Source organism: Peromyscus eremicus, chromosome 8a (assembly GCF_949786415.1).
Source record: "Peromyscus eremicus chromosome 8a, PerEre_H2_v1, whole genome shotgun sequence".
Lineage (NCBI taxonomy): Eukaryota > Metazoa > Chordata > Mammalia > Rodentia > Cricetidae > Peromyscus > Peromyscus eremicus.
The window spans coordinates 47,116,791-47,131,094 of record NC_081423.1 but is presented as its reverse complement, the minus strand read 5'-3'; positions in this window follow the sequence as shown (position 1 = coordinate 47,131,094).

Below are 14,304 nucleotides of genomic sequence, written 5' to 3'. Positions count from 1 at the left end.
CAGGCATCTAGATTGCCAAGTTGAGTGGACTGAGACATTACAAGGGGATTAGTTTCCGGAGACCATCATCATCCAGAGCAGTAACTAAGAGGGGGACACCTGCCCTGAGTGTGGGAGGCACCATTGTGGGAGCCCGTTTTCAGGTTCCTTGTGGCTTTACCCAGCAGGTCCTTATAGAGAGGATGATTGGACCACGGGCCTGAGTGCAGGTGTCTGAGATGGTCTGCACTTGGCTGTGCTGGGGGGAGGTCTTTTGCTCCACCCCTTGGCGTCTCTATAAATACCCTGGGGCAGAGACAGTCAGGGCTGGTTAGAATAGGTTCCAGGCCCTCTCGAGGCTATCCTTTATTTTCTATCTGTTTATCTCCACAATCTAAACCCTTCTATCTGATATTTCCTGCTGCTCGCACTCAAGAAAACTCTGGGGAACTGTGGGGTTGGTGGGTAAACACCCCGCACACCATCCAATAGGTTGGAAAAATGGAAGCGATTCCAGGCAGCGTGTGCAAGCACCATTGCTCCTGAGCCAGTGTGTCTGTTGTTTCTGCCGTGGTCAGGGACACCAGGCTCCAGCTTCTTCAGATTTTCAGTCCGGACTTACCCCAGCACTCCCCAGTAGTCTCCTGGGCCTGTAGCCTCTAACTGAAGCGGCATCTCGGGTTCTCATTCTGAAACTCCCAGCTGCTTGGACTGAACAACCAACCACCAGGCTCTCATGATGCTCCAGGGTGGGACCGAGACTCTACCGCGCGGAATGGCCTAATACATAAATCCCCCTTTATACTTTTCTTTGTATGAAAAGCACAAGTTTTGTCACTCTAGAGAATCTTGAGGAATCAAGTCTGCACACACGCACACACACACACACATTTTACACGGTAAGCACTTTGCAAACAGTAATAATGTCAACAATAACATCAACACCAAAGAGTAATCACATAAATGAAACAGCTAGTTTGATCACAAGGACAGCTCAGAGGTGTGTCCCTCCCTTGAGTGGGGGTGGTTGCAAGGTGGTTGAGCCAGTGAGCTAAAGAAAGGGGAACGAGACCTGAGTTTTCTCGCTAAGAAAGATTTGATCTGCAGAGACTCATTTATTGAATCTCTAAACTGTCCTCTGCATCATCATCTATTTCCAAAAATCAAAATAATGAAAAGTGGCTGCCCACTGAGCGGGTGTAAGGAAGTCCCTCAGCTGGTACGCATGTCTGATGGCGTTGCTGGCTCGGGGCCCTGTCTCAGAGGCAAACGCCACGCTTGGCACCTATCAGGTTATCTAAATATTTATGAAAGAGTGGCTTCCGATGCCGCCACCAGGGACACGCAGCTGTTCGTGCCAGGGAATGTCCGTTCGACAGATTAACACACTCTGAGACAGGAAGGGAAGGGTGCTTTCTGAGGTACGCTGCGCATGGTTCCCTCTGGCTTTGCCCAGGTGAGCTCTGCCTTTGTGCTTTGTTTGAAAGACCCAGTGAAACCAGACCCCTGAGCAGCTCATCCTGCATGCATGAAGCTACACTCTAGGGCCCTGGGAAGAAACAGGAACTCTAGTCTACAGCTTCTACTTTGGGTCTTAGAATCCCAGCTTCACACCTTTCCCCGAATTACTATTATTATAATCCCGTTGAGCTGTAATGTTGGGGGTCAATGCCTTGAACCCCCTGGGAGACCCATCCCAAAGACCCCCAGCTGTCAGAATTCCAGGAATACACTGTTAATGAAGGAGGGCAGGAGTGGAGGCAGGCACATTGGTTTTATTTCCTTTCCTTTTCCCAGGGGTTAAAATGATGACCAGGAGAAAACAGCACACTAAACCAGAATGGATCCAGATAGCTCAGGACAGGGGGTCAGGCTGCAGTTTGGAGAGCAGATTTTGACTTTTGTCATTTTAAGTTTCCCTTTTTCTGTGGTGGTAAGGATCAAGCCCAGGACCCAGTGGATGCTATGAAAGTGCTGTACCATTGAGGCATGGCCCCAGCTCATGAATCTTACTGTGTAGTCAAGCTGATCTCTAGTTTGTGATCCCCCTGTCTCAGCTTCTTGAGAGCTGGGATTGCAGGTGAACTACTGTGCCTGGCTAACACGTTTTTGTTGTAAAAATATAGACAACAGAAGTGACCATCTTCTCCATCATAGCGTATGCATTCTGTTGTGTGTGCATCACAGGGCCCACCTTGGAGCTTCCGTCTTCCCAAACGGTCAATCTTCACCCACACATCCCATCTCTCATTCCCTTCTCCCCAGATCTCAGAGGCCCCCACCCTTCTTTTTGACTCTGTAGATTTAATTATTCTAAGCACCATGCATACATCTGTCACTTATTCTTTTGTTAGTGCCCGAGATCACTCAGGGACCGTCTTTAAGGCCTATCCTTACAGCGTGTGTCAGAAGTAGCATCTGTAAAGGAAGAACGTCGTTTGCTGTGTGGATTATGCCGTGTGCATTTTGCTTTCCCATTTATCGGTCCATGGATCCATAGCTTCCGTAGTTTGCTGTTGTACATAAGAGTCTGAAGAACACGAGTGTACAAATACCTCTTTGAGTTGTGAGTTCAGTTATTTTAAACTGAGTCATAATGTTGGACGACCAGAAGCTGCCAGGAGTTGCCCATGTCGTCACATAGGTGAATTTTCCCCTCACTCATTTTTTTTTTTCTTTTTGTGGGTGGGTGGTCTATCAGTTACTTTTTTTTACATCTCTGTGACATAACACCTAGAAAAAGCAGCTTAAGGAAGCAAAGGTTTGTATTGCGGTTCATAGTTTGAGGATACAGTCCGTCATGGTGGGCAAGGCACGGCAGCTGATCCGTGATGCAGCTGGTCACGTGACATTCACAGTCAGAAGCAGAGAGATGTGGATGCTCTGCTCAGCTTGTCCTTTTGGTTCAGTCCAGGACCCCAGACAACAGGACATTGCTACCTACATGCAGCGTGGTTTTCTTCCTTCCCTAGTGCAGTCTTTCCTGGAAGAACCCCATGGGCACCTCCAAAGTGTGTTTCTGTAGTAATTAAAAAAAAAATCCAGTCAAAATGACAATGAAGACTTACCATCATGGGTGGTTGTCGTGGGGATTCTCCCACCTCCTATTTGCAAGGGAAGGCTAGGTTGCATCAAAGACCTGGACAAAGCTACAAACACAGCTGTAGATGACTTCAATAAATATACTGAGTTAGATTGGAGGCAGAGCCATGGATGTCAACACAGACCATGGCTGCAGCAGGGCCTCAGACCCAGACATGGCCCCAGGCTGCAGCTTGGGCCGGATGTCACCATAGCCTGAGGTTGCTGTGCAGGGTACTCAGATCTGCACGGCCACAGTGGCCGCAAGACCTTCAGACACCAATATGACCTCAGGTTTTGATCCAGGCCCCAGATTTCTGTGCTGCCTTCAGTGGTAACAGGAGCCACGGATATTAACACAGTACCTGGTGGTGGTAGGGCCATGGACCCTGACATGGTCCTCTGCTGCAGCCTGGGCTGGGACATCTCCATGGCCCCTGGAGGCAGCACAGTTCACGCTGGTCTATATGGCAGCCTGATCCTCAGGCACCAACGTGGCTTCAGGTGTCCCTATACACCAGGCATCTGCACAGCCTTCAGTGGTAGTAGGAATCAGATATGGTCCCTGGCAGCAGCTTGGGCCAGTTGACACCATGGTCACTGGTGGCAGTGCAGGCCAACCCAGGTTGTTATGGCCACAGCCATGGTATGCCCCTTGGTCCCCACCATGGCCAGAGGTGGTGACCCAGAACTGAGGCCACCTCAGTGGTGGTGACACAGGCCATGGACATCATCACAGATCCTGGTTGCTATAGGACCATGGACCTGGACAGGGTCCTCAGGAGCAGCCTGGGCCCAGATGCCACCATGGTCCCAGGTGGCAGTACAGGCCACTCAGGTTGGCATCACTCTAGCTGCAAGATGGCTCTTGGGCCCCAACAGGACTCCAGGTGGGGACCCAGACCCCAGGCATCCACATGACTCTCTATAGTAACAGATACCATGGACATCAAACACAGACCCTGGCTGCACTAGGGCCATGGACCCAAACATAGTTCCTGGTCACAGTGCAAGCCCTGTTGACTTTATGAACCCCAGGCGGTAGCCCAGGCCATTCAGATTGGGATGGTCCCTGAGGTGGTGTGGCCCTTGGGCACCTATGTGGCCACATATGACAGCCCCAACCCCAGGCATCCTCACAGCCCTCATTGGTAACAGGGACCATGAACATCAACATGGACTGTATCTGTGGTAGAGACATGAACCCAGACATGGCCATGGCAGCAGCCCAGGGCCAAATGACACCATGTCCCTGGGTGGCAGGCAGGCTTCCCGCATCAGCCTGTTCTTCACCTCTTCAGATCCATCTCTCTCTATAGGACATGAACCTCTCTGTGCCTCTCTCCCTCCTGTACCCTACCACATATTTGCTCACCATAATGGTGCCCAACTGCCCAGCATCACAAATCAGTAGGTGGGCCCATGGCTTCTTCCTGCCCACCCAGAACAAACTGCTCTGGGTGGGCATGTGCCTCTTACTTTATCTTAAGCGTTCAGGTTTCCTATGCTACCTGGGATGCTGTGATGAGTAGGTACCCACTTTTTACAGTTCAAGTCAACAGGGCCCTGAGGGCTTCCTCCCATCATCCCTTCTCTCAGCTGCTTGCTTCCCAAGTCCCATGTTCACCTATTCGGCTTTGCCCCTTGCAGTTCTGGATACTAAGGGCAATGTCACAGAGAGGAGAGCCCAGTGGGCACCCCACCTGCCTGTCAGTAGCCTGGGAACAAGACTAAGTAACCCTGATTGACACTGTCTGAAGCTCCTGGCTCCAGCTTGTTTGGCCCTGACATGCCCCCTTCGGCTTACAATAATGAGCCCGTTTCTGTTGCTTGCCCCCACAGTCTAAAGTGGAAACCGGGGTGCTGCAGTGAGGGTGTGATTGTGTTAAATACGCCACGAATCTCACTGCTTCACACGGCAAGGTTGGTAAAGTAGGTCATGTCAAGAAGACACGGGTGTTAGAGGCCCCCAGTCCCGGGGGGCGGGGGGGGAAGCAGAATGTACTGTGAGAGGTTTGACTGAAGAGAATCTAGACAGAGGCACAACTTTCACAAGTGTAGGTGGAGTGAGGGGTGCCTAAAATGAGCGCTGATCACACAGGCGCCAGAAAGAGGGAGGGCTTTGGGATAAAGAGGAGAAATGGGGTCACTGGGGCCCATGAAGGCCAGCTCCCGGGATGGCTGTCTCATATTCTTATGTTCTTAGTTTTTTTCTTTCTCTTTATTTGTGTATAATTCACATAGCATGCAGCTCATAGACAACCCAAGGGCTCTCACATGCCCATAGAGTCATGCAACCCTCAGTTCTCTGGTGCCGTCAACACCAGAAAGACATCTGTCCCCAGTGGCACCCTTCCTTCCCCACAACGCCCCCATAGTTCCTGTCAATCACCGATTTCCCATTTTTCTCTTGCCCATTGTATGCATCTCTCAGGCGCTTCTTGTTATTTGCAGCAGTCACAGCCTACGAAGCCTTGGTGAAGACTGAACTAGAGAAGGCTGGGTCACTGCATTTCTAGAACACATATTCTGCTTTAGCTCTGCTTACAGGTCTGCACTGAATTGGCTAGCACAAAACTCAGCTTGTCTATACCTCTGTAGGGCACATCACAGTTTTCTTATATTTAGGAACATGAGACTTTGACACTGTACCTGGGCAATTAAAAGTGATGGAATCATTAACAAACGGTATAAAAATGGGGGCTGGAGAGACAGCTCAATGGTTAAGAGAGCGCTTGCTGCTCTTGCAGAGGACCTAAGTTCTGTTCCCAGCGCCCATGCTGGATGGCTCACAACTGCCTGTAACTCAGGGTCGAGGAGATCTGGTGCCCTCTTCTGGACTCTGTGGGAAACTGCACTCACACATTCACATACCCATTCTACCCCCTACATAGATACATAATTAAAATAAATCCTTTTAAAAACATTAAAAAATAGAAAAGTTTTTCATGTGTTGAACAGGCAGACCGAAGGATGCCCCATGAGCCCTGAAACAGGATGCAGAGTGCAGCTTGCTTTGGCTGCAGTTGGGAGCATGTGCAGTGGGCTCCTTAAATTTGAGGCTGCTTGTACTTGTCTGTAAATGACTGTATAAATATTGAGAGTATAATTTTGGGGATTAATAATACATTTTTGCGAATAGGTGAATTTGCAGATGTGGAACCCCTGAATAATAAAGATTACTGCATGCATCTCATGACACCGGGACCCTTGAGTGGCCTCTTTCCCTCAGCACATTATCAGCCATCCATGTTGTAGCATGTCATCGGTACTTCCATTCCTTCCTCATTGCCAAAGAATACTCCACTGTACGGATATAGTACATTTTCTGTGTGCAGTAATATGTTGGTGGGTGTTGGGGTTACTTCTGCTTTTGAACTATAAACCTGTACAGGAATACATTGACAAGGGGCTGAATGGTTAAGGGTATTTGCTGTTCTTCAAGAGGCCTTGAGTCTGGTCCCCAGTACCTGTGTCAGGTGACTCTAACTATCTGTAACTCCAACTTCTGGGGATCTAATGCAATCTTCTGACCATGTGGGTGTGTCCACATGGGACAGACACACACACACATAAACAAAAGTACATCATTTTAAAAGTGAATGTACTGAAAACCTTAATGTGTGTAACCAAGGCTAACATTTCTGGATCATATAGTAACTTGGTTTGTGGCACTTTTGGATCACACAGAAACATCATTGTTCTTGGCATTTCTGGATCATAAAGTAACATTAAGTTCTGGAGAATCTGTTTACAAGGCAGCTGCCCCGGGGACCTCCACTAGAAAGGCCTTGGATAGCATTTGCTCTCTGCCTCCGATCACAGTCATCCTTCAGAGAACACAGCAACCCACCGTGGCTTCCAGCTGTGTCCCTCTAACAACGTCAGTGTCTGTGATGGGTATGTATTTAGTGTCTGGAAACATCGGCGTCTCTTTTCCACGGTTCCCGCCTTTCTTTACTCTCAGGGGCCTTTGCAGGAGGCTATACCTGGATGGTTGGAGCAGTTTAAGCCCTCTCCCCTTAAGTTTGTCAGGTGTTTGGGGGTAAGGCCAGAGGGCAAGGAGCATGCCGGTTTCCAGCTGCCTCTTTCTTTTGGGCTATTTGTGGAAATGCATCTGAGGGGCCACTAAGAAGCTCAGGGACTCACGGCCACCATTCTGATAGCAGTCAGGTAATGAGGTATGACGTCCATGTGTAAAAATTCAGGTGGGGGAGAAAACACTCAGGTCTAACTTTCCTTTTTGACTCTACCTAAGCCTGGCTGCTTCACCTCATCTAAGCATGGGCCATGACTGCACACTGCTTAGCTTTTGATCGGCTTCACAAGGGTCTGGATTCGGAGATGAGCCTGGAGAGCTCACCAGCCTCGCTCGATGTGAAGGGACACTGGTTCCAAGTCACCACTTTCTCTCATCATTTGTTGCTGCCGCTCTGAACATGGTTGCCATCCCCAAGACTGTCCTCACTCCCAGCCTCCCCTGCTTCTGTTAGTACAGCCAGGCACTGTGCTAAGTATTCTAATGCAATTTTCGTTTAACACTGACGTGATACTGAACACTAAAAGTGTATTAGTCAGCTAATCTTTTCACAGTGCCAAACATTTTTAATGTATTATTCTTTGAGCCTGTATGCAGCACTGGGATGGGAGGGTGTTTTTCTTTGCCCTCAGCTGTTGGTGGGCACTACCACATCCATTCTACCCTCTAACGTGCTCCTTCCTGCCCCTGGCCCCTTTCCAGCCCTTGACCAGGAGTCCAGGCATGCAGACTTCCTAGGGCTTCGGCAGACAAATTGCTGTAGGAGTGTGTTTTTATTTCCAAGGTTGTAAACTGCACCAAAATAGATTTTACACAATTTACAATGTGTTTGACAAGCAAACAGGTTGCTGCCGCCGAATGCTGATTTTTAATTGAACTTGTAGTTGAGTCCCGGGGACAATAAATGCCCTCCCCATGGGGGTATAAAGCCATAGTAAAGGCCCTGGAGGTCTCCTGGGAAGGCCAGAGGGCAAGGAGCGTGCAGGTTTCCGGGCACCTCACTGTCTTGGGTTATTTGTGGAAATGCATCTGAGGGGCCACTAAGGAGCTAAGGGATTCCTGACCACCATTCTGATAGCTATCAGGTAATAAGGCAGCCATGACTTCTGTATGTGTAAAAATCCACGTGAGTGAGAAAACACACAACGTTTGTGTTTCCGGTCTGGCTTAATTTGCTTGATACGGTGACTCCCAGTCTGGCTTATATTTCATCAAATGCTGCCATTTTACTAGTTTTAATGGCTGAATAAGACTCTATTGGGCATGTACACGCCACTTTCCTTTATCCATTCGATGGATAAAGTCGATGGCTCTTGTGTTCGCTACTTATCCAGTAGCTATGACGAAACACCTAACGAACTTAAGTGGGGAACAGGTATTTTGGCTCATAGAGTCTGTCACGGAGGGGAGTCACAGCTGTAGGAGGTCGAGGCAGCTGGTCACAGTTTGTCTGTAGTCAGGAAGCAGAGAGATGAACCCTAGCTTGTGGCTTGCTTGTCTGTAACTCCAGTACCAGAGGCTCCGATACCCTCTTCTGGCCTCAGTGGGTTCTGCATGCATATGGCACACAGACCTGCATGCATGCAGAACACCGTACACGTTGAAGAAAATAAAAGGTCTGTAAAAGACAAATGCACTGCCATCTACTCATATCACACAACGCAGCCCTTGTTTAGTGGAAATTGTGTACCCTTACCACCGTGGCTTCAATTCTGGACTCCATATGCCCCTGCGACCACCTTTATCGTCTTTGATTCTGTGTTCTCCACTTCTCTGTCTCTATAGGTGAGATCATGTGGCATCATTTCATCCTACTGAGCACGTGTCTTTGTTTCAGTGGCCATTGACGAATGGGCAACGGCGGCAATGATGATGTTGGTGACAAGACTCACTCTTATAACTAGTGTCACCTTGAATACGCTTGCGAGTTGAAGCAGCGGATGGAGTTGAGAGGCGGGATATGCAGGAGATGACAGACCATATCCAGAGCATAAGGAAAAAGGAGTCAGGGTCCCGGACATAGTTAAGAAGCAAGGCTCCCTCAGGACATGAAGCGGGTCCTCTAGTGGACAGACAGCAAAGTGGGACAGGCAGATTCAGTGACAACAGTGGCTCTCATAGCCGCATTTTGAGCGCTCTGGTATGACAGCCCGTTTCCTGTGTGAACTTCGAAATGAGTCCGTCCACACAGCATTGGTAGAGAAGATGGGCACTGAGAAGACTGGAGAAGTTTTACAAAAAGCTGCCGTGGAGACTCAGGTGATGAGCCAGCCGGAGATATCTGAAGGGGCTGCCTTCATGAACCTGTGGGCTCAGGATTTAGAAGGCGTTTCTCCTGCTGCTCAAACACAGGAAGTGAGCACATACAGCAGGTTTTCCTGAGAGTGGATTTCAGCCGCACCAGGTCTAACAAAACTCCATCGAGCAAGCAGCTTGGGGTACAGGATACGGCAATACCAGTGATGAAATACTGCATCCCATACTGTAACCTAGAAATATGGAAAAGCGAAGGAAAGAGAGGGCTGGAGGATGGGGAAACAAAAATGAAGGAGCTACAGGTCACGGTGAGGCCGAGAGCTATTTTGGTAGCTGCATTTTAAAAAGCTAGGCTGGAAAAGGAGGAAGCTGTGGTCAGAAACAGAGCGCTTATGTTAATGACCCTGGAGGTGGTGTTGAGAGCCAGTGGGAAGGAAGAGTCAGGAAAGTCCCTGGAGGTTAAGAGATGAAGGCTGAAAGCCTCAATGTGTTAGATAAAGTATGTTTGATATATAAAACTTGTTTTCTTTACTTAAAAAAATCATTTGCAAAGAACGCATCCTGTTTTTATTTCTATTAGTTCTTATTTCGAGGTTTAAAAACCACATCCTCAAACATAGATTTCCTCAGTTATCTTTATCAAGATAAAGAATACCATTCCCCCTGGGGACGATGAGGAAATGGTGCTTTCTCCTAGGTTTTCAGCCTTTTGTGTTTCCTTGTAGCACATTAGACTCTCAGTATTATAATTAGGTTTTTATTTTTATGCTGCGAGTCTCCTGTGTCTGAGCTGGGCTTCGCCCATTCATTCTGCTGTGTGGTCGCAGCAGAATGAATCTAGACAAAAAGCCATCATCTAGACTTTTAACTTCCTTTGTCCTTGTTTTAGTGGTCACTGCCGGGGCCTTCAGAGCCTGGAGGCCTGTGTTTGACTTTGTTTAAATCAGGTCTCTCCATCGTTTTGTTTAGGAGGCTCTCAAACCAGGCATGGTGGTACACGACTCTAATCTCATCACTCAGGATGCTGAGGCAGGAGGATTGTGAAGACTTATTTCTATTCTACCCTGGAAAAATTCTTAGAGTAATTCTTAGATGATGATGGTGGTGATAATAAAGGGAAAAACAACGGCAATCCCTGTCTGGTCTGAGTGTCACTCTAAAATCAGAGCAGGAGGCAAGGGCTTGGGGTAAACTGTGTTTGGAAAGTGACTTCAGTAAGCAGAAGTCAGGGGTGGGGGACAGGCAGAAATGAGAAAAGCCATAGGAGTCATTCTAGTGACCCTGTGGCAATTTATATCTATGTCTGTTAGAAGCCATCTGAGGAACCATATAGATTATATCTACAGCTCGGAGACAAGACATTCATACACAACTGTGACATCCCCTTCTTTACTCAGCTACGTGTAGGCACAAAGTGACAAGATTCTTGATGGTTCTCCAAGTGCTAGGGGGAGAAGCAGCAGGCTAAAGGTGTGCTCAGGGACTGCACACCGGAGCTTCGGCTGCAGTCACGGTGGCCAGACTGGACACCTGTCCTCTTAGATTTCCTTCCTTCCTTCCTTCCTTCCTTCCTTCCTTCCTTCCTTCCTTCCTTCCTTCCCTCCCTCTCTCCCTCCCTTCCCTCCCTCCTTCCCTTCTTTATCTTTCCTTTCTTTCTTTCTTTCTTTCTTTCTTTCTTTCTTTCTTTCTTTCTTTCTTTCTTTCTTTCTTCCCTTTCTTTCTGTAGTGTGTGTGTGTGTGTGTGTGTGTCTATGTGTGTTTTGTCAGCTTGACATCTGGAGAGAGGGTACTTTAATCAAGAAAATGCTTCTATCGGCTTGGCCTGCAGGCAAACCTGTGGGCATTCTCTTGATCAATGATTTAAGTGGTGCGGCTTCTGGGCTGGTGGTCCTGGATGACTTAAGAAGTCAGGTTGAGAAAGCTATGGAGAGTAAGCTAGTAAGTAGCACTCCTCCACGGCCTCTGCTCCATTCAGTTTCTGCCTTGAGTTCTTGCTCTGACTTCTATTTACGATAGACTGTAAGCTATGAGACAGAGTAAACCCTTTGCTCCCCCTGTGGCTTTTGGTCATGATGTTAATCACAGCCATAGAAACCTGAGTAGAACAACACTAAAAGCATCTGTTATAACATCAACTTTCCCTCAGTCCCCACGTGCTAGCTCATTTACACTTTACGGTATCCCTGTGAGACAGACAGAGAGGAATTGCCTTCCAAATTATCTCTATATGGACACTTCTGATGTATTATCCCTCTTTCCAAAGAGATGCTATGTTGTGTAGGCCCGCAAGACAGATTTTTTTTTTTTTTTTTTTTTTTTTTTTACTTCCAATCCTTCCTAGATGAGATTTTCAACCACTGGGAAAAAAATTTTTTTTTTCTCTATGTGATGGTCATTCCTGTAATTGCAACACCAGGGAGAAAGAGGCAGGGGGATTTCTGAGAGTTCAAGGCCAACCTGGGCTACATAAGACCTGTCTTAGAAAACCAAGCCCTATAAAAGACGAGACACTTGCAACTGGCCATTCTCATTTCATCACTTGGATCTCCAATAGTTACAGGACCCACTTGATTGTAAAAACTATTCTTTCTCTTCTAAAATTGCCTTTCTATCTTCGTTGAAAATCAGTTGTCAGTTTATTTCTAGACTATTTTTCTCCACCAGTAAGTTGTCTACGTTGTTGCCAACACCACTGTCTTGATAAATACAGCTTTATAACTATTTTGAATAAGGTCACATGACTCCTCTGACTGTTATTCTTTCTAAATGTTGCTGTGCTTACCACAGGTCTTCAGAGTTTTCACTGATGAGAGTTACTTTTTACATCTCTGGGTCCTTGTTTGAAGGTATGTTGAATCTACAGATACATCTAGGAGAGATGCCATTTCGGAGCTTTTTTGATCTACGAACATGGTATATCCCTCTATTTTAAGGTCTTCTTTACTTATCTCAACAAAGTTTTGTAGTTTTTTTTTTTTAAGGTAAAATTCTCTCAAATATTTGTTACACTTTTTCTTTTCTATTTTTCTCTGTTCTTTTTCTTTTTGTCTTTTGGTTGTTGTTGTTGTTTGCTTTTGAGACAGGGTTTCTCTGTGTAACAGCTCTGGTTGTCCTGGAACTTTCTCTGTAGACCAGGCCTGGAACACACAGAGATCCGCCTGCCTCTGTCTCCTGAGTGCTGGGATTACAGGTGTGCGCCATCACCACCTGGCTTATTTATCATATTTTCCCCCCAAAATTTCCTATTTTATAATGATGTCTCTGTTTTTATTTATTTATTTATTTTTGGTGTGCTTTGTTAGCTCACAGACACACACAACTGATTGTTTCATATTCGTCTTTTATGCTACAACTTAGATAAATGTCTGTGCTAGTTTTAGTAAGCTTTTTTGCATTGTATTTTATGCATAGATGACATTACCATCTTGCAGACTGTTTGCTTTCATTATAATAGAATTGTCTCTGGTTGGGACATGCTGTAAATACAATGTAACAGAGAACAGAAGTGGGTGGGGTCAATTGTACCACGTTCCTTTTCATAGGGGAGAAAACATCCAGTCTTCTGCAAGTAAGTAGGATGTTCTAAATTACATTCTAATTCTCTTTTCCTTTTTTGTTTTGTAGCCTTCTGGGTGTATATGCACATGTGTGTGCATGTTTATGCATGCGTATTCACGCGTGCTTGTGTGTATGGAGGCCAGGGGTAAAATCGGATGTCCTCCTCAATTGCTCTCCACCTTAGTTCTTTGACACGGTCTTATTTCTCTGCCGACTGGCCAGAAGCTCCGGGGATTCTTCTGTCCCCTCGTCCCCTCCTCCCCAGCGCTGGGACGACAGGTGTGTAACATCGTGTCTAGGTGTCACATGATACCAAGGCTCCCCACTCAGGTCCTCCTGCAGGTGTAGCAAGCATTTGACCAGCCAAGCTCCTCAGCTCTGCTGACTTCTCTGAGATTGTCATATTCTTTTAAAATTCTAGTTTATGATCTCTGATGGTTTATTAATTAGCCTTAACTTTCTGTTTCCCAGCAATGACTTTAAAGTTTATAATAAAATTTTAGTCTCGACGTGCCATGCTGCCCCGTCTGCACAGTGTAAGAAGTCCAGAGCCGTGTCCTTGTGTTCCTTCTCTCTCCGTCTAAGCCGTTATAGTCTTCCCAATGCTGTAAAGCCCAAACCGCGTTACATGTTTTCTAAACAGCTGCTTCTCCGTAAGCACGTTCAAATCATATTTTAAAACATATAATTCTCGACATGCTTCATATATATATATATATATATTTATATAATTACTATTTTCATTCATTTGTAGAGAGACCTCTCTCAGTCTTGGCATATTGATACCTGAGTCCAGACAATCCCCACTATGTGGCTGTGCTGTGCGCTGCAGGATGCTTAGCTGCAGCCCTGGCCTCTGCTCCAGAGATGCCGGGAGGAAGCCCCATCTGAAGCCCCACTCTTCAACTTCTTCCCCTGAACACAGGCCACTCTGAGAGATTTAGAGCATCATACGCAGTGTTGTTATACAGTTGCCAAAGGCTTGGAATCTAAAAGCTACTCGGCATGGCTTCTTCTTCTTCATCTTTTACTCAGATTTATCAACAGATTTTATATCATTTCCCCTTTCTAAATAGATCCCAACAGCAACCATCTTTTCTGTTCTTTGCTGCGCCATCCTAATCTAAACTTCCACCATTCCTATGTAAGCTAGTGCAGTGAATTCTTAACTTGGTCCTGCCTTCTTACCACCTCCCGCACGCCCCGTACCTGTGGTCCACACTGTAGCCAGTGTACTTTCCAAAACACAAATCTTGAAAACCCGTCTCCCCCTGGCTTATAATCTCAACCGACCATTTGTGCTCGGGTAGCAACGATCTCTTTGCTGTCGTGTTGGACGGCTGATACACACGGTGGGTGAGATGCACCTGAAGATTGTGTAACTTTCTTAA